This window comes from Otolemur garnettii, unplaced genomic scaffold, assembly GCF_000181295.1.
Source record: "Otolemur garnettii isolate 467f Iridium unplaced genomic scaffold, OtoGar3 scaffold00126, whole genome shotgun sequence".
NCBI classification, from domain to species: Eukaryota; Metazoa; Chordata; class Mammalia; order Primates; family Galagidae; genus Otolemur; species Otolemur garnettii.
Window position 1 is genome coordinate 5,560,262 of NW_003852521.1, and position 26,009 is coordinate 5,586,270.

The 26,009-nt window shown below is 41.5% G+C and overlaps 1 protein-coding gene across 1 annotated transcript in view; it reads right to left on the bottom strand.

Moving 5' to 3' along the window:
• PLEKHG1 (pleckstrin homology and RhoGEF domain containing G1) overlaps positions 1 to 26,009 on the bottom strand; it is a 216,056-nt gene that overhangs the window by 143,112 nt on the left and 46,935 nt on the right. The window contains exon 2 of the mRNA XM_023517967.1: positions 20,875 to 20,932. The gene's annotated coding sequence lies outside the window, so the exon portion shown is untranslated. The remainder of the gene's footprint in view (positions 1 to 20,874; positions 20,933 to 26,009) is intronic.

A 26,009-nucleotide genomic window follows, 5' to 3' on the forward strand; every position in this document is an offset into this window, starting at 1 on the left:
GCAGGTTGCTTCTGAGAAAGTCAAGGGGGAGGACAGCCTGGACTCTGAGGTCATTCTTTCTGTTATTATTATTACAGCAAAAGAACAATTATCCAAATTCCTCTCGAGACAGTAAGTTCTGCCTAACTGAACTTTCTGGTAACTTCAGGGTTAACAATAAAGGCCTCTTTCACCCCTTGTTAATTTTTTGGTCCTAAACTGGGTCATGCGAATTCCCACCTTAGTAAGTATGATATTCAAACTCAAATGTAACTTTCCTGTGATGATTCAGACTGTTGCCACTCTGTCCCAGGGTCAACCCTACAAATAAGGCCAAAAGTACACCAGATTCTAGAAGAAAGGAAGAGGTTGGCGTTAATAAAGACTGATAGGCTGACACAGAAGGCGTTTTTCTTTTTAAAAAATTCCTCATGCATAAGTACTGGAAGGTTAGACTCTCCTCTATAAACTCAGTTTAGAAAAAAGTTCTTTAAGTACTTCACCTTACCTGAGTTTTTAGTCAACTACAGGTGTAGGGAACGCCCTGAAACTAGTCAGCGGAGAGTGTTCTTGAATATATTTAAGCATCTGCCAGCAAGCACTGCCTACAGACAGGCCGAGGAAAATGAGCTTTGTCTACCCGGATCCGGGATCTTCCAGGACTAGGATGGAGGCTCAGTTAGCTAAGCTCTGCAGAAGTCACAAATTTCATAGAATATTGGAAAAGAATGCACAGCTGGAGAGAGGTGCATACGCTTGAAGATAAAAAAGATCTTTTAATGGAATGGCACTTACCTTAAAAGCTGTTTTTGGAACTCGCCTCTATGATGATTTGCCCTTTGGAGAGGATGCTAAAGGTTAATTTTCTATGGCATGAGAAAGGCAGATAAGTGCCAAAATTCTATTCCCAGACCTAAATTATATAATGAGAAATAGAGCATCCAAACTGCACATCAAATAGTCTCACTTTCTGGCAGACTATGAAAAAAAAATCTGTTTCAGTGTTTGAAGTAGGTATTTGTTTATATAATGCAACCAACCATGACTGCCAAACATAATAATTAAATGCTTTAACAAGGGAGAGATCTTGCCAGAATATGTAATTTGAGGGGGAAAATAAGCAGAGAGCAGATACGTAGCAGAAAATGCTGAATTATTTATTTTACGCGGCTCAGAAGCAGACACACTGTGAGTCTAGCTGCAGAAATGCTAAAGAGAGAGGGGTCAGTTATTTTATTTCATCTCATCTTCCTTCTATATCTATAAACAGTGCCCTTTTTTCCCACCCAAACTTGAAAAATGAGGACGTCTCTCCTTTCCGTGGTTGTAAAATTACCTGTGCGGTACTGAAATTAAATGTCTGAAAGGAACAATATGTAACCGTCTTATTCGCTTTTCATTCCTTCAGTCAACTATTTTTTTGTCTCCTTTCATTTCACCTACATGCTACTATTGGTGAAATACAGAATCGTTTTAAGATAGGTTTATAGGCACAGTGAGCAACTTCTTTTCAAAGAATTCAACTTCCAAGACGATGGTAAAATCAGCCTTAACCTCGAGGTTCACTCATATCCACAAGGAAACAATATAAATGTCCCCTGGCTCCCCCCCTTCCCGGAACTCAAGGGAACAAAGGGGACAGCAGAGGAAAGGGCAACAACTGCTAGACTTTGCTCAGCACGTCCGAGCACCAGGCTCTCATTTTCTCCGTAGAGATAATCCAAGCAGAGACAGTTAGTTCTAGCACAGCACATAAGGCGAGTCAGGTGAGGGGAATAATGGATTAAGACTCCTGGCATCGTCTTTTTCTGTTAGCTAAAAATGGTTCTCTGATAACACCTGCACATGGTGGTGGGTCCTGGGGAATCACGTGTGTAGGATCAGGGACCCTTTTAGCCCTGATATTTACTTCTGACTGGCCTCTGGCAAAGGGCTCCTCCCTTGTTACTTTACTTCCTTTCTACCTCACTTTCTGCAATTCATTCTCCCTCAGCAGCTAGTGAATCTTCAAAAAGCTCAACTAGGTTACCTCACTCTGCTACTGAAAACCAATCAGTGTTCTCTCACGGCATTTAGACTAAATGCCATCTCTAGGGTGGCCCGCAAGGCTGTGCAAGGTCTGGCCCTCATCTTCCTCTCCAACCCCAGCCCACTGCCTCCAGCCTCTCTGCTTTCCACTCATTCATTCCATCATTCTTTCATTTCTGTCCCAACTGCACGGGGGCCTTCCCTGATCTCCTCCTGCTACTAAAATGTACTCTCTTACAGCACCTTGTTCTCTTCATTCATAGCACTTACACAACTTCGAATTGCACGCTTATTACAGCTGTAAAACTACCATGTCTCAGCTCCGCGAGGCTGCACGCTCCGGCATGTGTCACCACTACTCTAACCACTGTTCCCTTGGCACCCACTGCAGTGGCTGGCATATGGAGTCCTTCCCATTAAATGTTGGCTTAGAAGGACTGAGCAGGAGATTCCCGACTTTCCCAGTTCCTCGGCAAGCTTGGGCTTTGGTTCCTTCTTACCCACCATGGCTCTGCCCTTTCCTCTTTAACAGAACACTCTTCAGGACGGAGGTAAAAGCATCCATAAGAATTGTTACCATTAGGCTGCTTCCCTTAGTCGAATGGACGTCAAATTTGGGTCAACACCTAATAGACCTTTTAGCAATCTATGCATGCTTATGTGACCCAGGGTTTCCCCACTGTTCCGAGGAAAACTAGGGAACCCCGAAGTTTTAGTGAATGAACACAAGAATGCAAAAGTTTTCTTTTTTAAATCCGTAGGCAGTGATTTTCAAGTGGTGTGCTGCAAGAGGATCTTAGGTACGTGCAAAAATTTTTTAAAGATCATGAGTTAAATGATTGTCAAAAGAAGTTCAAAACACAGTAAGTATATTCTTTGTTTTATTTTGTTTTTGATCAACATTAATTATGCCATGGAAGTTTAACTATAGGTTCAAGTGTGCCCTGAGATTAAAAAAGGTTGAAAAACCCTGTCCTGAGTTCTGGGGCTGATGTGCTGGTGCTCCCCACTCGCAGGTGTGTGATAGCACCAGGTAGAGGTGCAGGTGCTGGTCACCGCAGGCCGCTGTAGCTGGTAGCCCTGCTGGCACTTCAGGGCTGTCATTGTGGGTTATCTTCCCAGTTTGTTGCCCTGTTATTAGGTTTATTCTTTGTGAGACTCACACACGTCTTTAACAATATGACTAAATGCATCATACGCTTTATAAAGGCAACGGAATAAAGGTCAGTGAGAGGCTATGAAAAGGAAACCACTTAGGCTGATTTTGCATTAGGGAAAAAAACACCAATACTACTCATTTTTGAAAATTGATCCCTCATTGTTTACTTTCTTTGAAAACATAAACATGTGACAATGCTGTACAATCAATATTTTTCTTCTATCAAAATCCACAGGGCTTACGAAGAAAAACAAACAACTATCTCATTGAGGGAGAAGGGTAAAAATTAATAAAGCCACTGTTTTCTTTAGATACAAAAATCCCGTAGTTATCCCAGGAATGGTTTCAAAAGGAAATTAGAAATACATTTTAGGATAAAATCTGGGTCAGAGCGACGTCCCACGAAGCACACTTTGGGTAAGGCCCTGATTGCAGCTTCAGAGTCATCCCTCACATTGCAGGATGACACAGAGAGCACGGATTACGGTTCACATGACCTTGACATCAAGTGGGACATTAAAAGTAATTCAGACAAAAATTTAACTCCAAAGAGCACCTCACGATTTATGTTGGCCAAAGGCTGAATTCTGCCCTTATTGGTTCAAGCAGGTACAATTATAAGGGAGTTAGGTACCAAAGTAGGTCAGGCAAAAGTCACCTTTTTTCTCACCTGATATGAATTTTGTAAGTAAAAACACATCCCTGCTATCTACAATTATGTGTCTTAGAGGCTTTCTCCCCCCTCTAGTTGAGGGCTTGATACAACTCAAGGACCTTCTTTTGTCTTTCCTGAATCCACAGTGGATCTGTGTAAATGTGTGAGTTTAAGAAGTGAATGTCAGAGCTGATGCCTGTAATTCTAACACTCTGGGAGGCTGAGGCAGGAGGATCAAGTAAGGCCAGGAGTTGGAGGCCAACCTGAACAAAAGCAAGACCTGTTTCTACTAAAGACAGATTAGCTAACTGTTATGGTGGTAGTCTGTAGTCCCAGCTACTCAGGAGGCTGAAGCAGGAGGATTGTTTGAACCCCAGAGTTTGAGGTTGCTGTGCTAGGCTGATGCTGGTGCCATGGCCACCTACTCTGGGCAACAGAGTAAGATTCTGTCTCAAAAAAAAAAAAAATGAATGTCACTGTTCCTAAAGGCTTTATTTTAGGCTATCCTAGAGAATGAGGTGGGGGAAAAACCAAGAACACTGGAAAGCAGGCTTGAGTGAACATGTTAAAAAATAAATTCAGATTAACAATTGCTTTATGTCATCACTGCCATAAAATGAAAAGATTACTGCCACATAACTGAGCTGTACGGATCATGATAATCTGCCTACCATTTTATTTACATTTAAGGTCAAATAAGACAAAATTGTTGTGTATTACTTTGTACAAAGTAGGGGGACAAGAAAAATTGTATTTTGCAACATCGGGAACACTTTTACAGAAACAAGTCAACATTTAAATAAATGGAACACAAAGATTTTAACCTTTACCATCCTCTTCCCCCCAAATCATCAACTTACTTTCAGTAATTACATACAAAGCGTTCTGATTGTAAAGTCCTTTGTGCTAGTATTTCAGGTCAGGCCTGATTAGGAACGCTGGCGGCTGAGTGGAATGCTGAACTCTCACTTGGTCATCTGCCAGCAAGACTCCATGGCAACCACTACGTTTCAACAGATCAAGGAAGAGTTTAGCACTCAAGAATCGCCTCAGACTACCCAATAATGGGAATTATGCTGAAGACGGGGACAGTTTCTCAAACGGACCATTAAATTTTATTGTAGAAGAACTCAAAATATCACATAGAAAAAAAAAAAAAAAAACCTCCAGAAATTTATAAAAGGAACTGTTGGCTCTCCAAGAAAACCGTAATTCCTTTTCTTGGAACTCAACCACGGGGAGTTGAAAAATATTTGAGGGAGCTGTAAAGAACCGAATCACTTTGCACTTTGTTAGACGGTGCTCTAGTTGCTGAAGGCTCCCATGGTGATTGCTACTTTTGTTTTTAGCAAAAGTTACAGGTCGGGCAGCCAATGCTTTTTATGCCTGATCTTGGCAGATACAAGCAGCAGTGAGGTTCTCACCCCGTCTATGTGTGGGCATCAAGACACGGCAATTCCTGGGCATGTGAAGCATTTGCTAATTCATAGAAAGCTCTCACGGCCAAGAGCAACTTAAGCCTAGAAAAACAGCAACTAGACTTTCAGAGTTCTTACTGTCATATTCCTGGAAAGGTATGTAAGTTTGATTGCCACCCTTATATACAAGACTTCAAACACTTCTGGTCTTTATGTCTCTTTATACACGTGTCTCACAAATAGAGGAACAAGCAGCCCCTACAGCAATAGAACAGTACTTTCCCTTGGAACCATTGGTGGACTCACTACCCCTGTAGTTCTAAGGGACAGTCAGCCTCCGTTTTCCACAGCTCTTCTTCTTCCCAGACTCCTGAAACCACTTCTCTCCCTGTTCTCTACCAGCGGTATGAAAAACCAGGTTATATTTTCACCTTGGTAATTTTAATGCAAATTCAATGCAGGAAAATATTTCTGCTCGAATTAATAAAACATTATTTAGACACGTCTGTTGCAAAAAAAGTAGACTCCTATAAATAAGGGAAATTAATAGACCATGGGAGGCTATTTTGCTGGGCTCTGTGCTTGCATCACTCTTTCCCAACAGATCTTATAATGTTAGATTGTGTTTAACAAACAGAAGCCCATTCTGCCTCGGATTCCATTTTAGGGTTGTATTGAGACAACATAACCCTACATCACATACATTTGTTGAAAACACGAGACTTGATTGAATGGAAGACAGAAATAGCCTTCTTAGTGTCAAGGCTTAGTCAAAGACCAAGTCACATGTACAAATTTTTTTTTTTTTTAAAGTACATCTATGGCAATACAGTATTTAAGGAGACAGGAGAGCAAACATTTGGGGATGCTAAAACCGTGAAATCTTGTAGTTAGATAACCAAAGGTGATACATTTTCATTTGTAAGATTTAGATGCTTGGCATCCCCAAGCATGTTGTGTGTATATATCACACATCACACATATACATGCACATGCCCCTTCTTAGAGAAAATAAAAAATCTTACAAATACTGCTGGTAGGATGGTGGATAGTCCTTGATTCATGGCATCTGTCATGAACTTGCTGTGTAAATCTGGTGGCATCATCACCTCTCACTGGACCTCAGCTTTCTCACCAGCCACATAAGACCTTTAGGACCAGGTCTTTTCTGTGACTATAATGAACACCTACATACTGCTGGTATGACACTGTGCTCACTGGTCATCTGGAAGGTGGGAGCCTGCCCCCTAGAGAAGAGAAGATGGAGCCACGTGGCAACAGGTGCAAGTTGGTGGTGACTGGCCCAACATGAAGCTGAGGGGGTTGTGGAATGGGAACTGACAGAGTGACACAGCTGGACAGAAGTCAGACGACTAAAGCCCTTGACGATGGGAGACCATGCTATCTTGTGGTGACCTCAGCTTGATGAGGGAAGGCCAAGTTTACTCTTGTTCTTCAACTCTCCTCCCTGGGCAACATTCCATCCTGAATGTATTTGTTGACTTCAGATAACCCTAACTCTACTGGATTGCAGAAAATAGAGCATCTGACCCTTTTAATACATTCTGTCCAAGAAGTTATATTATATTTATATAACTTGTCTCTTTTTATTCAGAGTGCTGCCAAGGTAGAGGAAAGACTCAGAAGAAACTATACATCTTTGTTGCGATTTTTTTTAAAAAACAAGAAATTCTTGTTCCAGTAAGAACATTTTTAATGTGGAAAGAGAGGAAGAAGACATGAGACCAGCTATTGGATAAGCGTTCTGCATGAGAGGTGGTGGCAAGGCCACATTGTGGACAGACAGGCCACTGTGGACACGTTTACACACTGTGAATCTTTTTAGCCTTAGCTGAGCTTTCCTCCCACCCCTGGAGTCCTTATCGGGGCTCCCTGCGGTATGCCAACCAACTCCCCTGCTTGGACAAACCTGACAGAATGAAGGAACAACTGTCAGAAGCAGTTGGGGATTTTATCACCTATTTTATAGGTAAGAACAACCACAGCCCTTCCCTGTGGCCTGTGCTGGTGCATTGAAGGAACTGAGAACAACAGTCTGGCAGGAAGAAAAGTCCCCACTCAGCCTTGACATTAATTATTAAATCAAATCATTAAAGCCTTGACACAGGCAGGAAGAAAGTTCTATTTTTTCCCTTCTAATGACCCAATGTTGTTTGGAAAAGAAGAAAACAATAGTGGTATAAAGGGATCCACATCATTTAAGTAACTAGCAGCCTGCAAACAGGTCATGTTCTGAGTTATCCTGAGCCCAGACTGAGTTCCTGTAGACATAGCATGATAAAGGATAAATAAGCTCCCTCCATCAGTCTATTGAACTTGGGCATTAAATACCACAAGGAGCTTGTCCTCCTGTTTGCACGCTCTTTCCCCATGGCTATCTAAGCCAGAAGTCTGGATGCTGTCCTTTGTGGCGCCATTGTTGGCCTACTGTCCTCTGCCCTGTCCCATGGCCTATGCCCAAATCAGAAAGATAGAGGAACGGAGAGCAGAAGCATTGCCCCTATTCTGCACAGAATATAGTAGGACTCTGGCATACACTTCAAAGGACAAAGTTCCAGTTGGCCAGGGTGGGTTTTCCTGAATGAGCAATGTCAGCTGGACTGCTGGTACCCTTCAGTCAGAGAGACCTCAGCAACTCAGACCAGAAGATGAAGACAACCCAAGCCCCCGTTCAAGGTACCATGAAGCAACCTGAACTTTATGGAGTCTGCTATTATCTATAGGGGTCAAAGCCAGGGATGACAGATTTATTCAGAGCCTGCGTTTTATTTAGAAAATGAAGAGAAGGCAGTTATCAAATCCAATGGCACCTCTCTGATGGGCACTGCTGGTCGGTCACTGAGCATTAGTTCTCCACTGTTCCTTTCCCACAACAGCCTGTTTTGTTGAGGTGCCCACTTCCTCATCCCTTCTACACAGTCAGGTACAGGTGGAGCTGACCTGTCCCCAGCTCTAGAGGTGGGTCCTAGTTAGTCTAAACCAATCAGTGCTGGGTATCCTTGGTACTGTCATTGCCCTCTGGATGAATATAGGGACCTATAGGTCCAATATGGTTCAATACAGGGACCTATAGGTCAATATAGTTCAATATAGGGACCTATAGGGCAACATAGTTCAATATAGGGACCTATACTAAACAGCTGGGAAGAATTTTCTCTCCTTCTCCTTGTATACCATCAAGGGAATCTGTTACTCCATTTGGGTTTGGCAGTCATCTCATGACCACTGGGGTGTCCAACCTGTGGCCCAGGGGCTGCATGCTGATTTTGTGAGGACTCTTTTTGTTAATCTATGGTGTCCCATATCATAAAAATATTCACGGACCTATTTTTCCCCCCTCATCAGCTTTCATTAGTGTTCACATATTTAATGTGTGGCCCAAGATAACTCTTCTTCCAATGCACAGTGGAGAAAACAAAAAAGGTTGGACATCCCTGATAGAGAAGCTGCCTGAAAAAGAAGCCAACACCAAGGATGGCCAAGAAACATGGAGGAAGCTGCACTGCTGAGGATGCTTCTGAGTCACTGAGTCAACAAACCTTCCAGGCCGCTCTCCCTCCAGAGTAGTTTAGTAATTTCTTTTTGTTCTACCAAATTTGCGTACAAGTCACTATTAGAGTTGAGCGTGTTCTCTCGGATAAACTACCAGTGAAAATGGAAACCTGGAGATGAGGAGTGACAGATGTGAGCGTGCTTTGCACATTAGTCCAGAGAGTGCCAGTTCTTCTTCCTGAATACACACTGATCGATTTAAATAAAAATTCTTTAGCTTATCCGTCTTCAGTGTGCTATAAATCTAAGATACAAAACATGCACCATCTGCTCTAAATGGTTCACTTGAGCCACATTTCCCTGGATCAAGAAATCACGTGATTTAACCCATTTCTTGAGCAACTGCTCAGTACAGCAGAAGGAAAAAAACACAATTACTGCCGTTAAGGCTACGATCTGGCAGGTTGGAGGAGAGAATTAATTCTCTCTGTGTGTATAATGTAAACATCTGATGTTTAAAACCAGCGTTCCCAAAGCATAAATGATTTGTTTAATGGTAGGTCTGAATAGACCTACAGTTGTGGAAATAATTAGAAGAAAAAGTTCTCTTGCCTGCCTTTCGGGACGGTCAGAAGGAGGATTATGGTGGAAGAAAAATAAATGAGCGTGTTCAGTATCTCCCTGCAGGTCAGCAGGCCGCGTCAACAAACCTCTCACCACCTGGGTTTTTAGACTCGAAAGTGACCCCATGAGCATCATAATCATTTCATAAGTGCTTTCGAGTTTCTCAGGTAGGAAAGCTCAGGCTCAGACAAAATCATCAAGCATGGAAAGCTTTCAAATTTTATCTTATTTTATTTTTGGTCTACAAACCACATAGCTGAGACTGGTCTCTGGTGTACAAAGTGACAAAACCATTCACCCTGCACCCCCGTGAAAATCTAGTGTTTTACTAATCCCTTCTCATGCTCACACAGCCCTCCTCACACAGGCAGAACCAATTTAGAAAATGGAGCATGTTCCAAAAGCTGCTTGGTACATGCTTGTTTATTTCCATGAGACAACACGTTCCAGGTTCCAATGGTACATATAGGATTCCTAGCCTTGCTTATAAATGCTTTTTGACCCACAACGTCCCACAAATGTGGGATCTAGCCAGAGGTTACTAGAGTTTCTATAGAAGACGGTGTCTAAGATGCCAGAAGGTAACCATGACCTAGAAGATTAGGAGCTGATAGGAGAAGAAGAGAAAGATTTCCTTTCCCCGTCCCCTCTTCTCCCCTGCAGGCACACTTTACACACAACTTACAGATTGTCACCTTCGGATACACAGAGGGAATGAGACTGCCCTTTCATGCACAATAAACTCCTCTGAACTCTGCTTCTCCCGCCCTCCCCAGAAGCCTGGCTAAACAGGTCCTCATTCTTGCTGTCTCTCATCCCCCTCCTGAGGACCTGCCTCTGTCTTATTGTTTATTTCAAATCATGCCACCTAAGCTTGTGCCGCGAAATAAATAAGAACGCCTGGGTTTTAGAGTTTCCAAATTAAAACTGGGATAATATATAAATACATAAAACCTTAAGAGGTTATGCAAACATAAAATGCTTCTGTTATTGCTCTGAAATATAGGTGAAGCCCTCCTGAAGCATTCTAGTACATAGAATGCTACACATTTTTATATATTACTATAGTTTTACAGCTAATATGCATACCTCTAAACTGGGAGATCAAGATACATGATTTGATTAAAAAAAGAAAAGTTGGCTCGGTGCCTATAGCTCAACCGGCTAAGGCGCCAGCCACGTACACCTAAGGTGGCGGGTTCGAATCCCCAGCCCGGACCCGCCAAACAACAATGACGGCTGCAACCAAAAAATAGCCGGGCATTGTGGCGGGCACCTGTGGTCCCAGCTACTTGGGAGGCAGAGGCAGGAGACTTGCTTGAGCCCAGGAGTTGGAGGTTGCTGTGAGCTGTAACGCCACGGCACTCTACCCAGGGGGACAGCTTGAGGCTCTGTCTCAAAAAAAAAAAAAAAAAAAAAGAAAAGTTTGTGTCACATTCCCTAGTTCTAAGAAGTACTCCAGGACATGGGGGTTGTCCACGATTGCTGGAGTTTCAATGTTTTCAGGAACAATGTGGAGGAAGAGTATTAAAGCAATGGGAACTGGCCCTCGAAATGGCCCTAAGTATATTTCAGGAATAGGATGAGTTAAATGGGCTCTGCCTGAGGACCTCCTATGCACAGTTTTATATCTAATGAGGAAAGAATCCACTCCAAAATGTTTTCCAAATGAACTTTTGGAAAACAACTCTGGCTTACATTACAGATCGCCTGCCCATGACATCTGCTGTATATACACACGGTTTTACTGACTACACCCTTTAGTTCCCCGTCTTTCTCTACAGAATCCTAATCTTGAATGTTCCAGTGCTCTTCAACTATTCTGAATTTTCAAAGATTTTCTTTTGAATGGTCATGTTGCTTAGAGAGAGACTTTGCTAGTTGCTAATGGTGTTGAGTGCTGGGCCAGTCCATGTTCTGCCCCAGCGAGGCTTCCTCCAGCATTTCCACATAGACGAGGCACGTGAGACTGAGGGCCTAAACCAAGGGATTCCCTCGCCAAGCCATGGACCCCACCAGAGACACCGTTCCACAGCTGGGGGATGACAACTCCCCTGGAAGGGGCTCTTCCAAAGACCCTCCACCACATAGTCTAACGTAGCACCACCAAGCTTGGCAGCTCAATATTTTCCTTAGATGCATATTTCAACAAATAACTTTTTCTGTATAAGCAAAATACTGCCAACATTAGTAACAAGTATTCTGTTTAGGAACAGGCTTGTGCACATGCACTGAAATGTGACTTCAGTGGGAACACACCTTGGCAGGTGAAACTTGCCTATAAACTGTTGCCAATGATGCTTCTCCCACCAGGCCCTATAAGGTTTAAGAGGGGAGCCTCACACCTTCAGTTAGAATTATAAATAAAGTATGGAGTTTTAAAAACTGGCCCTGAATATGAGGCGCCTAAATAAACTAAGAAGTGTCTCATTACCAATGCTGTTTTGTCCATTTAAAAGTGCTGGCACACTGTTATCTCTAAACAGCCTTCTACCACCCTTTCCCAGACATACCTGTGAGAGTCCCAAACTCCCTACCAGGCTCTCCCAAGGAAAAGCCTGATCTAGAAAGGGCGGGGAAGGTTATCTGGATTGAAGAGGCAAAGAAGAAAAAGGAAAATTCACCTGAGGAAAAAAATATATGCCTGGAAAATAATCATCACGGGAAAATTAGAATATTTTGTGATTTAGAGTTACTCCAAACAATTAAAACATGTTTGTGGATATGACCATGATTTAAGATTGCCTAGAATTTAAAAGACAGTTTCATCAGAAATATTAAAGAGTCAAAACTTCCTGAAGTTTTAAAATTTCCTGTGCAATAGTCCTTCCATTCAGAATTATGAACAAAGAAGCCCGGGCTAATTGTGCAGAATGTAGACACAACTGGGGACCCTCTGCACTAGAAACCAACTCAGCTCATGGATTTCTTATGAATGCATGCGAAATTTCTTAATTTTGAATCAAAAAAGTGTGAGTAATTATATATAAGGCACCAGGTCATTTATTTTGAGATGTAGTCCTGCATTTGAATGACTTTGGTCTAGTAGCGCAGGAATTAACAGCATTCAGGAAAAGCAACCCAGTAGACATTTCAAGAAGGATTTTTAAGATCACAAGGCAATGTCAAGAGGCAGTATATAATTAAACTTGCCAACCGAATTGTTTAGTGGCTAACTGATACAGCAACTTAGAGGGGGCAGATAAAATCAGGTTGAAGTAATTTAAAAAGGAGGAATTTGAACTGAGTTTGAAAGGATAGATAGGGTCTAGATAATATTATTACTGTTGCTGCCGCCCTATAGCTCCATTTGGCAGCCTGCCAGGGCCCAGGCACACACTATGGTGGCATTGTAGACATGCCTGTAATATCCAGGACCAGACTGCAGTCATTTACCATCATGCTTCTGTGGATGAGGGGGGCAAATAACTTTCCAGAGGTCTTCCAGTGAGGAGGGGAGCTGTGACCCACATCTAGGTCTAGCTGACCCCAAAGTCCACTGTGCTCCTTTCACACACTAACTTCAAGAAGCAGAGAGAGTTCTGGTGGTACCAAAAACACCTTCTAAAACACTTGACTTAAAGATGAAAAAAAAAATAAGTTGAAGCTTATAGAGTAAACGATAACATGTGATTGCCAATTTTAGAACAGACACCTGACATCATTAACTCAGCACATTGGGTAAACCAGCCTGGTAGACGGAATGCACAGGGGGTTTGTGAGTTCTGAAAAGTCGGAGTGAAAGAGAATCCAGTCCCGACACAGACGCACAGGGCATCACAGCGTGTCTGGGCTGCGAGCGCATTTCACAGCTTGGAGTTGACCTTGGGTAGTTAGCCTCAAATGGTTTTGAAAATCACTGGTTGCATGACTTAGGCAATGATGTAAATTTCTTCACACTCATTTCCCAGCCCGTGAATTCCAATTAATGATAAGAACTGCACAAGGCTGAAAGAATCACCTAAGAAACCGTACACAGTGCCATACGTAGTAAATGCTCAAAGGCGCCTTTTCCCCTTATGAAGCCAGTAGAAGTGGAAAAGGAGTGAGATGGGGGAGAGATCTGGTGACAAATTCGATATCCAAGGCAGGGTGAGGAGTGAGGGGTGGGGAGGAAGGGGGAGACGTCAAATTTGCCTTTGATGTGATGAAGCTGCACAAAAATGTGTCCGTTGCCTCAAACAGGAGTTAGGAGTGAGTGGCAGTTTTAAGAATGTGATCTCTTTGGGGTGATGGGGAGGCTTTCAATTGAAAACACCCAGAAAAGAAGATAAAATGAGACTGAGGGCTTAGGAGAGAAGGGAAACCAGAGAAAAATGATCTGGCAACCATTTGACTAGGAGCCTGGTGCCCATCACGTTTCACTTCTGAGAACCCGCGAAACTGCTGAACTCCATTTCTCCGTGACGGAAATCAAAGGACTCCACTGTACATGAAGTTTACAGCATCTTAAGAAACCAGACCTCACATATTTCAAGACAAAGGATATTAAAAGAAAATACTTGACTTAATACAGGACTTAAGATCAATTGCAACTCCCCGTCTTTTGATTTTAAAACACAATGATTGCTTTAATACCCTACTTAATTCTAAAGTCTTTATCACAAACGTAATCTTCCTCTAGAACAGGCTTTCCTTACTGCACAGAAAAGGAATGTCAGTGTGAGGCAATAAACCACGGATTTTTTAGAAGTATCCATACCCTGGAAAATGCAACTGGAACTGGGATGGCTGGGAACTGGAACGAGACAGGAAGACAGAGGACGAGGCAGAGGAAGAAGGGACGTTGACCTCAGCTCACTCAGTGTGACTGCAGGCTTGATTGCCTAACTCCAGGCAGATCATTTTGTTTTACTGACAATTTTTTGTACTCCTTTTTTACTTCTAAGTTTCAGATGAACATGAGGGTACATAGGGTTAGGTTACACTGTTTGTGTCTGTAAGGTAAAGTCCAAGTTGTAGCCGAGTCCTTCATCCAGGAGATATGCCCCATACGCCTACATTGTACCTGAGAGGTGGGAACATGCCTGTTTTATCGACTTCTTAAACTTGGGGAATCTGGCCTAGAGCTTCTACAATTTTCAATTATTACAATTAGTGTGTTCCTGAATTAGATCTGTTACCGACAGCTGCTGAAAGCAGACCTAGTACCACCAAGTGTACCTGGTTGTCTTAACATTTTAGGTGACAGCCTTTCTGTGCCTATTGGAATGGTCCCAAGTTAGCCCCTGGCAGGTCTCCCTAAGTTCACCAGTTAAAAACACAGGGCCCCCATAATCCCATACTGCATGAGGCTACACCTTTCTACCTGATTTTTAAAATATAACAACAAACTTGTAACTAGCTATGTATAATAACTAGTGAATAACTTGTTAACCTTTATGTAACTAAAACATCACTTTGAGACCTACAAGGAACAACTGATGGAACTAAAAGAACAAACTGAACATCTCCTAGCACAGGGAGAACCCTACAACAGCTCTCTCAGCAAATAACCTCAAGGAGAAGACACTGATGGTGTGAAGAACGAACCGTTTAGATTTAATCATTGGTACCCAGCCAACAAAAAACAAGCAGTCTTTTCAAAGACACAAAACATTCAGGAATAATCTGTAGGCGAAGTGCATTTCTTCTGACCACCTTTCCAACTGCTTTGGCACCCTGCATTTCTGATTAATTCCTACTTTCTTTGGTCATATGCTGCTTCATAGAGAAGTTACTGGTAGATGCGTTTCCCCTTCCTGCACTCCCCCCCTTGAGCTCTCCAAGGGCAGAAGCCTTCCCTCCTCGCCTTGGTACCCCTCACAGTGCTTACTTGGCCCAGTGCCTTGCCCAAAGTAGGGATTCACGATCATCCCCAAGCAGGCCACTCTTAAGGAAGGTATCAATAACAACTTAGGCTTTGTAATTTTATGCTACTTCTCTTTGAATAATGTGTCATATAAGAAGATCCGTCAGGATCTATCAGTGTGGTAGTTCAATAGCAAAATATCTAAAGAAATGTTCCTCCATGGCAGATTTGGAGATGACTGAATAGCAGCCTTCACCAATCCTGGAGCCAACGGTTTGGCTAAATCCTTCAAGATGCCCCATAACTTTTACACTTGAAGTGCAGATGTCAGTCCCAGGGAGAGCGTGAGGCGAGGGACTTCCCTACTGTCAAACGGGAGGGTTGGTGCGGTGACTGGCCATCCAGATGGAGCGCGCGGAGCTGCTCTGTGGAGCTTTGTCCTCCCCACGTCCTTTCCCCCAGTTCAGTGGTTCTCAACCTTCCGAATGCCTCCAAATGCCACAACCCTTTAATACAGTTTAATGCCTCCTAATGCCGCAACCCTTTAATACAGGTCATGTTGTGGTGACCCCCAACCATAAAATTATTTCCGTTGCTACTGCATAACTGTAATTTTGCTACTGTTATGAATCATAATGTAAATAATGCAGATATTTGTTACAAAGGGGTCATGACCCACAGGTTGAGAACCGCTGCCCTAGTTCCTCCAGTGGGCTGGGGGTGGGGAGAGCACAGCTATCACTTCATTTCACCTGTATCTCTTCCTCTAACACATTCCCGTGTCTGTGCTGGCCACTTCTCTTTCCCATACTTGACCTGAACTCTGCATTTACCAAATTATTTTCCAAAGACCAACACAGTAATAGGTTAAAAAACTAGAAGGCAGTGGGCTGTGGTGGAACGAGGGGAGCCATTCCCTGCTTAATTAAGTTTGGGAAACCCTGCCTGTGACACGGCCTGGCCGAACCTGTGCAGCTCAGAGCAGCACAGGAAAGATCTGAAGAAAAAGGAACTGATTACTCTTGATCAAATCCCAAACTTACTTGGCCATGAAGCCCCTTCCTCTTCTTTGTTTTGGACAGAAACTTGTTGCCATAATTCCACAAAACTGAGGACATACTGTCCTGAGAGTCTCCTAATTCTCAGTGCAGTGCCAATATCAGCAACAGGAGTCCGCTCCTCATTCCCAAGGTAATCCTTTCATGAGAAAAGCATGTCTTTCTTCTAAGTTACATGCTTTTCCCCTTATGAATTGTTAAGAATCCCCTCACACCCTTTATGAGCTATAATTAAAGAGTCTACAAGGAGGAAGCTCCCCCTACAGAAGGGTGTCTGGTGTCTACATCAGCTTAAGGCACTTGAATTTCTAAGAGTTTTTTTTTTTTTTTAATGGAAAAGAGATGCCCAATGCTTAGATAAGTGTCAAATCTGCACATCTTCGGGGGTGCCATAATTCTATGCCATATTTTTACAGCCATTATATTTCATTGGTACAACCCTTTTAATCTTTAGAGTTTTTTATTTTTATTCATTTATTTTTTTGAGATAGTCTCTTTCTGTCACCCTGAGTAGAGTGCTGTGGTGTCATGGTAACTCACAGCAACCTCAAACTCCTGGGTTCAAGCGATCCTCCTGTCTCAGACTCTCAAGCCTCTGGGACAACAGGCACCCAACTGGACACGTGACTAACTCTTTCTGATTTTAGTAGAGATAAGTTCTCACTTTTGCTCAGGCTGATCTCAAACACCTGAGCTCAAGGGATCCTCCTGCCTTGGCCTCCCAGAGTGCTAAGATTTCAGGCATGAGCTGCCACACCAGGCCTAACTGCATATTTTAAAAAATCATTTTCATAATGCCACCATACCAAGAGATGATCAGGGGATTTTGCAATAGAAGAAACCAAAGGACAGCACTTTGGTGGCGCTTTAGAGATCTCACGCTGCATTTCAGCCCCCATCCTCTGGCATTCTGCCAAGAACTCTGCTGGATGGTTGTATTATTAGCCATGTCTAGCTCAATACAGCAGGTTACTTATTCACAATGTGAATCATTTATGCCGCAGCCTCTAATAATTCTATTAGCTGCCTTGTGATAAATCCATCAGCCCTGAGCAAGACACTTATGGGGTCCTGGGACGCAGACGCAAGGTCATTTATGAGACACCTGAAGGGACGTATGACTCTGACTCCTTCCCTTTCCCATCTTGTTTGTAAGTCTCAGGCGTAACAAGCCACAATATTCTAATCCCACAGAATTTCAGTGTCAAGACGATACATTACTGAGAACGCACATGCGCAGCTGCTGACCTGGGATGGGCCGGGTGTGTGGTCCTCCCACAACTGCCCGAGAGAGCAGTAACAGTGCGCGACAGGCACCGGGGAACCTAGAAGGCGACACTCACCCTCCAGAGAAGCTCAGCCCTGCTCAGGAGGGTGACAAGACACTGAGTCATCGAGCACAGGTATGCTGAGCCACGCTAAGTCCAGGGCAGAACGTGTGCCATTTCTAATCTTTGACATCTTTATAATAAAGCACGCCACTCTCCTGTCCCCCACTCAAGAGTGTAAAGGCTCTGAAAATGCTGCCAAGAACAGCCAAGATCAGGACCCCCTCAGTGCCTAGTGCCTGACACGGCCTGGGGACATTCGTCAGCCTCTTCCTGTCCCCCTGGCGACCCTGTGCTGAGTGCTGTGGGCAGCAGCTCTGCTGCCACCACTTCCTTCAAATAACCGAGGCAGGTGACACCCTAGTCAAGATGCCACGGAGGACTAAAACATAGGACAATTTTACTGAGAATAGAAATCTATACTTTTTTGGTGTACCTAAAAAATATGGTCTTGAGGCTGAATACACAGACACAGACACACATACACAGAGATGCCAAATTAACAGAAAAGTAATGTCTATCTGGATCCCCTTAACCTCAACAAACCAAATAGGCCTCCACCTCTCTGATTTTTGTAAAGTTTATGTCAATTCAGACCACCTAACCCAGCAGTGCTGAATAAGGTCAGCTGATTGCCTCGGTTGACATCCCTAATCTTCCATCCTCAGTGGCTGGGGGGCCATTTCTCTCAGATTTTTCTTGCCTTCCTGCTTACCTTGATTAAGTGGTATCCACTGGCTTTGTGATCTCAGAGCCTAACTGGCTGCTACCCTGCAGAGGTGAGCTCTTACGAGGAGTTTGTGGGTAACCAGCTGGTAGGCTGCTGCTCTGCCCTGATGTGCCGTGTGTTACCTACTGTCACACAGATGCCGGGACACTTGCCACTTGATGACATGGTTCAGCTGTCCACTCAGACACCCACGGCAGTCTCAGAGCCTTTCAGGGGCACACACAGCATGACTTTGCTAAAGGAGGAAATTAGTTCATTCTTTCAACAACATCTGAGTTTCCCTTATACGCCTTTTTCTAAATATATAGCAGCAAACAAAACAGACACAGATCCTGGTCCTCAGGGAGTTTCAATCTGAGTGGACACACATTTTGAAAATAAAGTTCCTCAGACGTGCAACACACTTATTTGAAATCAACACGTGACTTTCAGAAGATAACTCGGGGCACAATTGATACAGTCAGGGAAGCTGAAGACTCACAGAAATATTTTCTCTAAAACCGCATCATAGTTTTGGAAACAAACCAAACCAGATAAGTTGGAGTAATTGGAAATGCCGTATGCTCAGTAGTACAGATCAGTAACTACAGAAGAACCAAAACTCTAGGCTCCCACAGCAGCAAGGAGGTGGACTTGACCACTGTCCTCATGGAGCATGTACCCGTTAGGCAAAACACTTGGACACAATGAGACCAGAGAATCGCGAGTCAGGCTTGCTTCTTTCTCCCTTATTTTCTGTGCCATCTCACAAAGCAGAGAGAGTATCATTGAGTGTCCATGGGGGAAAATATTAGTTTGATTTTAGGAAAACAGAGTGAATAACTAACTAACTTAAGTGTGCAGATGTAACCATGTTTCTCTGATTTTGAGACATATCTACAAAATGCATTTCTTTAAAAGAGAATGCATACTCTCCTTTTAAAAAAAAACCACAAGCATTCAAATGATCAGATCTCACTCACGTGTGCATGGTGCCTGTCTGGAACACTGCTGAGGGCACTGATATCTTTTGTGAGCCTTGGGCAATTTGGCTTTTGGGGGGACCCTCCTCCATAAAAAATGATAAATATTATATTATAAAACTACACTGGCATAAACACAAATACCAACCAGGCTAGGTTCAATATCATATGTTTGTCATTATTTTTTCTGCTGCCTTTAAAAGAAATTAAAGTTAAAACAATTTTGTGAACGACTTAAAGTATCATGGGCCCTGAGCATCGTGACTGATGGATGGTAAGTCAGCTCTGAATCATAGACTCTTAATTTTTAAGCCATCAGACAGTCTAGTCATAAGTTAGACAAAAGAACTTCTGAACTTTATTGCCAGTAATGATGATCTGTAGTAAGAAAGTTATTGTTTTACTAATTAACAAAACACTGATGAACTCTGACCCAAGCAAAGTAATCTTTATTCCATTAAAATACTATTTGTCTCTGTAATAACTATGAGCACTCTGAGAGTAATTCAGTTCATCAAATGTTTACGCTTCCTATCAAGCATTATAGTTTGCTAGTTAAAGGCAAGACTCTATTGTTGCACTTAAGCTTTTGTTTCATTTTACTGTTTGGTTAAAAAAAAATGACCTGGCATAAAATTGAAAGTATAAACTACTTTTATCAGTTAAAAAAATGATACCACTAAGCTTACCCGATTGCATTTCTTCATGTATTCCTACCACTCCAGTAAGCATTCAATGAGTAATTGACCAACCCTAGTTCACCATGTTAGGTTTTAACGTGGTCAGGGTATAATAATGTACTTAGGGAAGACAGAGTAGAACAATTGCCTGGATCTAACACAAACTCACGTGCCCTTCTTCCTTGCCTTTTTTATTGTTCATTGTGGTTTTTAAGCACTACCATAAAATTTTAAATCATAAAGAAAAAGAAGTTGAAAAAAACAAACAGAATGTTTCTGACCAATGAAAAACATTTAAAATATTATCTAAAAGAAGCACTAAAAAGCCAGTGGGAAGAAATAACAGCAAAATGGGTCATGTCTTAATGCACTCTTTTCTCCTTCATTTTTATTCTTTATATATGCTACTTAGCAGCACGCATTTTCTTTCCTTTTTCATCCTTCGCTAACATTATTTCTCTGAAAATAGGTCTCTTCTTGTTTCTATTTTTACAAAAACCACACAGACTTCCTTATCTGTGATTTCACTTTCATGGTTTCAATTAGCTGAGGTCAACTATGGTCCAAAAATATGACAGTACATGTATTTTGAAAGCGAGATCATTCATACAACTTCTATTGCAGTATATTGTTATAATTGTTCTATCTTATTATTAGTTGTTGTTAATCTCTTACTTGTCTAATTTAAAAATTAAACATTATCATAGGTACGTATGTATGGAAAAACAGTATAGGCAGGGTTCCATACTCTCCACAGTTTCAGGAATTCACTGGAGGGCTCGGGTTGTACCCTCTGCAGATAATGGGGGACTAGTACACCAGAAAATAGAAAACTTTAGCCTAGGAAGGATACTTGTGCAAAAATGTCTAATGAACCTAAATTATGAATATATCAATCTTTTAGTGTATGTTTCATACTCAAGTGGCAAAAAAAATGAAAACCACTCACTTTTATAGCTGAAGCCTTTCCAATGTCTTCACCCACAGACTCTGAATGTCAGTTTCACCTGTAGTAGAAACACACAAAAAATTGTTTTTTATTATTATATGGCTTTTTCAGAATTATTTTAATGAAACATGGATGTGAAGATATCAGGGCTAATTTTAAGTGGCTTAAAAGGAAGACTGGATACAAAAAGGCCAAAAATGTCCCAAGAAAAGGCTACACCCATGCTATGGGACTCTAATAAGCCCATAGCAATAATCATAAAAATTTAATTGAAAAACAAAAAGACTCCCAGGATGTGGTGTTAGAAAGTTACTGCTACTGGCCAGGCATAGTGGCTCATGCCTATAATCCTGGCACTCTGGGAGGCTGAGGCAGGAGGATCACCTGAGCTCAGGTGTTCCGGACTAGCCATACCAAGAATGAGATCCTGTCTCTACTAAAACTAGAAAAACTAGCTGGGCTTGGTGGTGGGCACCTGTAGTCCCAGCTCCTCAAGGAGGTAGAGGCAAGAGGATTGCTTGAACTCAGGAGTTTGAGGTTGCTGTGAGCTATGATGCCATGGGTTCTACCTCAGCTGACAGAGTGAGACTCTTGAGAGAGAGAAGGAGAGAAAGAAGGGAAGGAAGGGAAGGGAAGGCAAGGGAAAGAAAGAAAAAGAAAAGGAAAAAAGAAAGTTACTAATGTCCACTCATCCTTGATTTTCCCTTGAAACACTCAAAAATTTCAAAAGGAAACTTGAACTTACCATAGCTCTGACAGCAGAGGAGTTCAATGACTTGACAGAAGCAAGGAAGAATTTCCCTGAGCAGAGAAGAGAAGTGAATCAGGGGAGTTCACAATTTCAACCAGTCTGACCACAGCTTCCCTAGCTCTGAACCAACTTCCTCAGGCCATAGCCGCCCTACCTGAGTTCCTCTCTAGGCCCATCCGGTGTGTACCAGTGTGTAATTACTCTCACTTTCCATCTTTGCAAGGTAGTGGGGGGTAGAGCTCATGGGGGTGAGGCTTACATCTGGTAAAATGGGGAGCTACAGTTTTTCTGGCCAGTAATTTTAAAAAGAAAGATCCATAGAAATCTCAGTGTCTTCGGGGTTCTAAAAAACAAATGTGCCTAGAAATGATCAGCTGAGTAACTTTATGAAAAAAGTTACTCAAAAATATTCCAGTTAACCGAGAAACGAGTTATAATAAAAACGGAAGAGTGAAAAAACAGTTACACATTAGCACTGGTACTAAGCATTGAAGGCGGGACCAGCATATGCTAATTATTCTAAAAATGGGCCAAATGGAGTGTAAACTTACAAAAAAACTTTAGTATAGTAACTAGTTCCATTTAAGTCTGAAATTTTAGTTCCTGTTATCAAAAAATGGGGAAATGGGTAAGGGTAAGTAGCAAAAATGAGTGGATTTTATTCTGTATTTGGGGAGTAGAAATGACGCAGTTTCATTTGTGAAACCAGTAATTGTTTTTATTTTTTTAAATTGGATAGAAATAAAGAAATGAACTAAATATTTAAACTCAGTGAAGTTTGAAAACAGTAATAAATATGATACAGGAAAAGTAGAAATACAAATAAAAGCAGGAATATGTGGTTTAGATATTTAAAAAGCAATAGAGGGTTCACTGCAGAATGAAATACTTCTTATGACAGATTTCTGGCGAATCTAGTCTTAAAATCCAACATGAAACTAGAATTATTAGAAAAATAGATCATAGTAATGGAAAAGACAGAAAAATCAAGGCAAGTTCAATGGCTCCCATCTATAATCCTAGCACTTTTGGAGGCAGAGGCAGGAGGATAACTTGAGGCAAGGAGTTTGAGACCCGCTTGGGCAACAGAGAAAGACCCCATGTCTACAGAAAGTAAGAAGAAAATAGCTATGCATGGTGGTGTGTGCATGTTGCCCTAGATACCAGGGAGATTGAGGTGGGAGAATCTTTTGGGCCCAGAAGTTTGAGGCCACAGTGAAATATGATTATGCTACACTTCAGCCTAGATGATAGAGCAAGAGACTCTATTTAAAAAAAATCAAGAGTATTATATAAAAATATCCTTGAAATAAATCTGAGTATCTCAATGGAAACAGTTTTCTAAGGTGATATTTGATTACCAAAACTGAACTGAAAATACAAAAGCTGAAAAACTAATACATATGGTTTACTTCAAAGATTATTCTCGAGCTCTATAAAAAGACTTCAGGATAGAGACAGATGAGGCTCCCCAATTTGTTTGACGGTGCAATACGAGCCTGATAACCACACCAGATAAGGCACGAAGAGAGAAAGGCAAGAAGCTGATTTGACTTGGAGAAGAGGTAAGAATAATAAAGTGCTCAGAAAAATAAATTTCTAGTATATGACACATCCATATAAATAGGGTTTATGCTACAAATGTTATATAAATAGATTACACCCCGTCAATAACTCACAAAGGATCAATAAATATCTCCAACGATGTCGAAATAGCATGTGATTAATTCAACACCTATATATGATAATTGCTTAGTCACCTAGAAGGGTAAGTTATCATGATTTTTAAAAAGATTGAAAATCAACAGGCAATATTTTTACTCAACGTGTGGGAGAAAATAAAACTTGCTTACTATGCGATCGTGAAAGAAAGTGAACAGACCAAATTACCATCATCATCAGCAGGCGATGAATTGAATGCCTGGAAAACTTAAGAGAAGTATCTTTTGAAAAAACCTATCAGAAATTGTAAAGGTAACACAAGATGATTTGAAACACGATGGTTTCTTCCCAGTGGCAGCCATGACCAGTTGAACAAATGACAATGAAGGTAGTCTGAAAATAGATAATATTCAGAAAAATTATGCTTAAAGAATCGATACAGAAGACATTTAAAGAAACCTTTAGGATAATGCTTTTCTCGGGAGAAATGATGAAAAGTACAAATGTACTTTCCTAAAAAAGTAAAAAGCACCATCTAGTCAGGAAATTCAGTATGAGGTGAACCAACGAATTTATATTTTTGGTTATTATAGGAATATGAGAACAGCCAAAGGGCTTTTACAATCAGCAATGTTTATTTATAGGTGAATATCAAGAATCTCAGAGGCTGCTCTATAAATTCAAGATTGGATTTAAAAACACATTAAGAGTATTTTAGTATCTGGCCTTAAGTGAAAAATCCGCTAACACATATTACAGTCAGGGCATTAAATACAAATAGAAATTTTACGTAAATATAAAACAAAACCTCATTACATTTCCGAAGGCTGAAGAACTGTTATAAATAGCAAGTGATGTTATATTTGTGTAAAGAAAATGCTGATTATGCTTCACTGAATCATGATGAAACAGGTCACATTTTATTGCCTTTGGCCAAAGAACAAGGCTAGAATTAGAGTCTGGACTACAAGCAAGGTGATGTTTAAAATAAGTTACATAGGCAAAACGTACCTAGATGCGAGTTTGAGTATAAAAATAAATAAAATGTCAGGGTTGGTTTTGTAAAAAGGAGACTCAAGTCCAACAAATACCACGTCCTTTTGGCTACAGTGTCTAAAATTAACTTACCTCTAATTTTAGACAACAAAATAAGGAGACGCAGAGCTGTGTGTCCCTGACACTAACTATGGAATCAATTCCAGTTATTTTAGAATGAAGGTTAACAACTACCCACAAAAGTGACTTTGCCTTTTATATGTGAGATAAGATAAAAGGCCTTTATTCTGCACGACTAGGTAAAAGCAGCTCTTAATGGTCAGAGTTAGCGGCAGCTTTAACAAGCCATGATTTAAAGTCCTGTCTGACAGTAGCAGTTCTCCTCAGGGTAACGACAACGCAAAGACCCAAAGCATAAACACTTCCCCATCAACATCAACTATTTCATATATAGGGGCACCGTAAATTTATTCATGGCATAAAATACACCTTTATTTCTTAAGTAAAATGCATGGAAGGGTGGACATCTATAGAAAGGGCTACCAGAAATTACAGAACTTCAGACCACGGTATAATAGTAATGATACCAAAAAGCTCTCATAGTTTCTAGAAACCGGCAACATGGATGGTTGAGTAGATAGAAACAAGGTGTGCATTTTTGAAGGGACATAAAATTTGATCATATACATCCCACAGAATCTTGATGTGAGCTGGAGTTTGGCTGCCGGCCCCATCTGCCACACTGGTCCACTCCAATTTGGGAGATCTGCTGCTAACTTGAGGCTCCAGGTCTACTGCAACATAGAAATCCTTTTCTGGCTTCTACCTGCCCTTCTTTGCACTGTTTCATGCCACTCATAGACCATAAGCGAGTAACAACAGCTTGTGTAACACAAGTTTGCCTGTACTAAGCGGGCAGAATAATATCATCTGTTGTTTCAGAAGTCTGACATCCACTTGCCCTCCTCCTGGCATCTATACCAGCATTTTCCTCCCCCTTGCCCTACTCCCAGCCCACGTGCTCTGAATGACATTAATTAGGCTAGCCATTCATCACGTTTCATCCCACTAATTACTGTGATTAGTTCATGGATAGGCACATGGCCCAAGCCAGACCAATCAGGGCCAATGAGACTTAATTTATGGCATTTTATTAAGAAGGGAACAGACCTTTTCCTGCTCCTGTTAACTATAAACAAGAGAGGAGTTAGAGAGGCTAGCGCTGCTGGAGCCATCCTGCACATAGGTGGGGCCTGAGAAGGAGCCAACATGGAGGATAAATTTGTGTGCTTTGGAATTATAAAATTGGCTTCTACGTACATCAGAGCAACTTGCTTCCTACCACTCAGAATTATGTTTAGGAGATTCCTCCATGTTGTTTTGCTAACGGGGTAGTTCAGTTGTTTGTACGGATGGATAGTATTTTATTGGATAAACTGTAGCATATTTATATGCTCTAGCATTTGGACTGTTAGACTATATTTACTTTTTTTTTTATTACGTTTACCTGAATTGAAAGTGCTGGGCTATTCATCACCCATGAATTGAACTTTACTAGCAATGCCAAATTTCTTCAGGAGTTAACTGTACCAGTTTTATGCTCCACCCATAGCATATGCGAGTTCCTTTTGCTTTGTATTATGGTGAATTACTATACCATAGTATTTTACTTATACACTATAAAATTTTAATTACAGCTATTCTGATGGATGTGAAGTGGTATTAT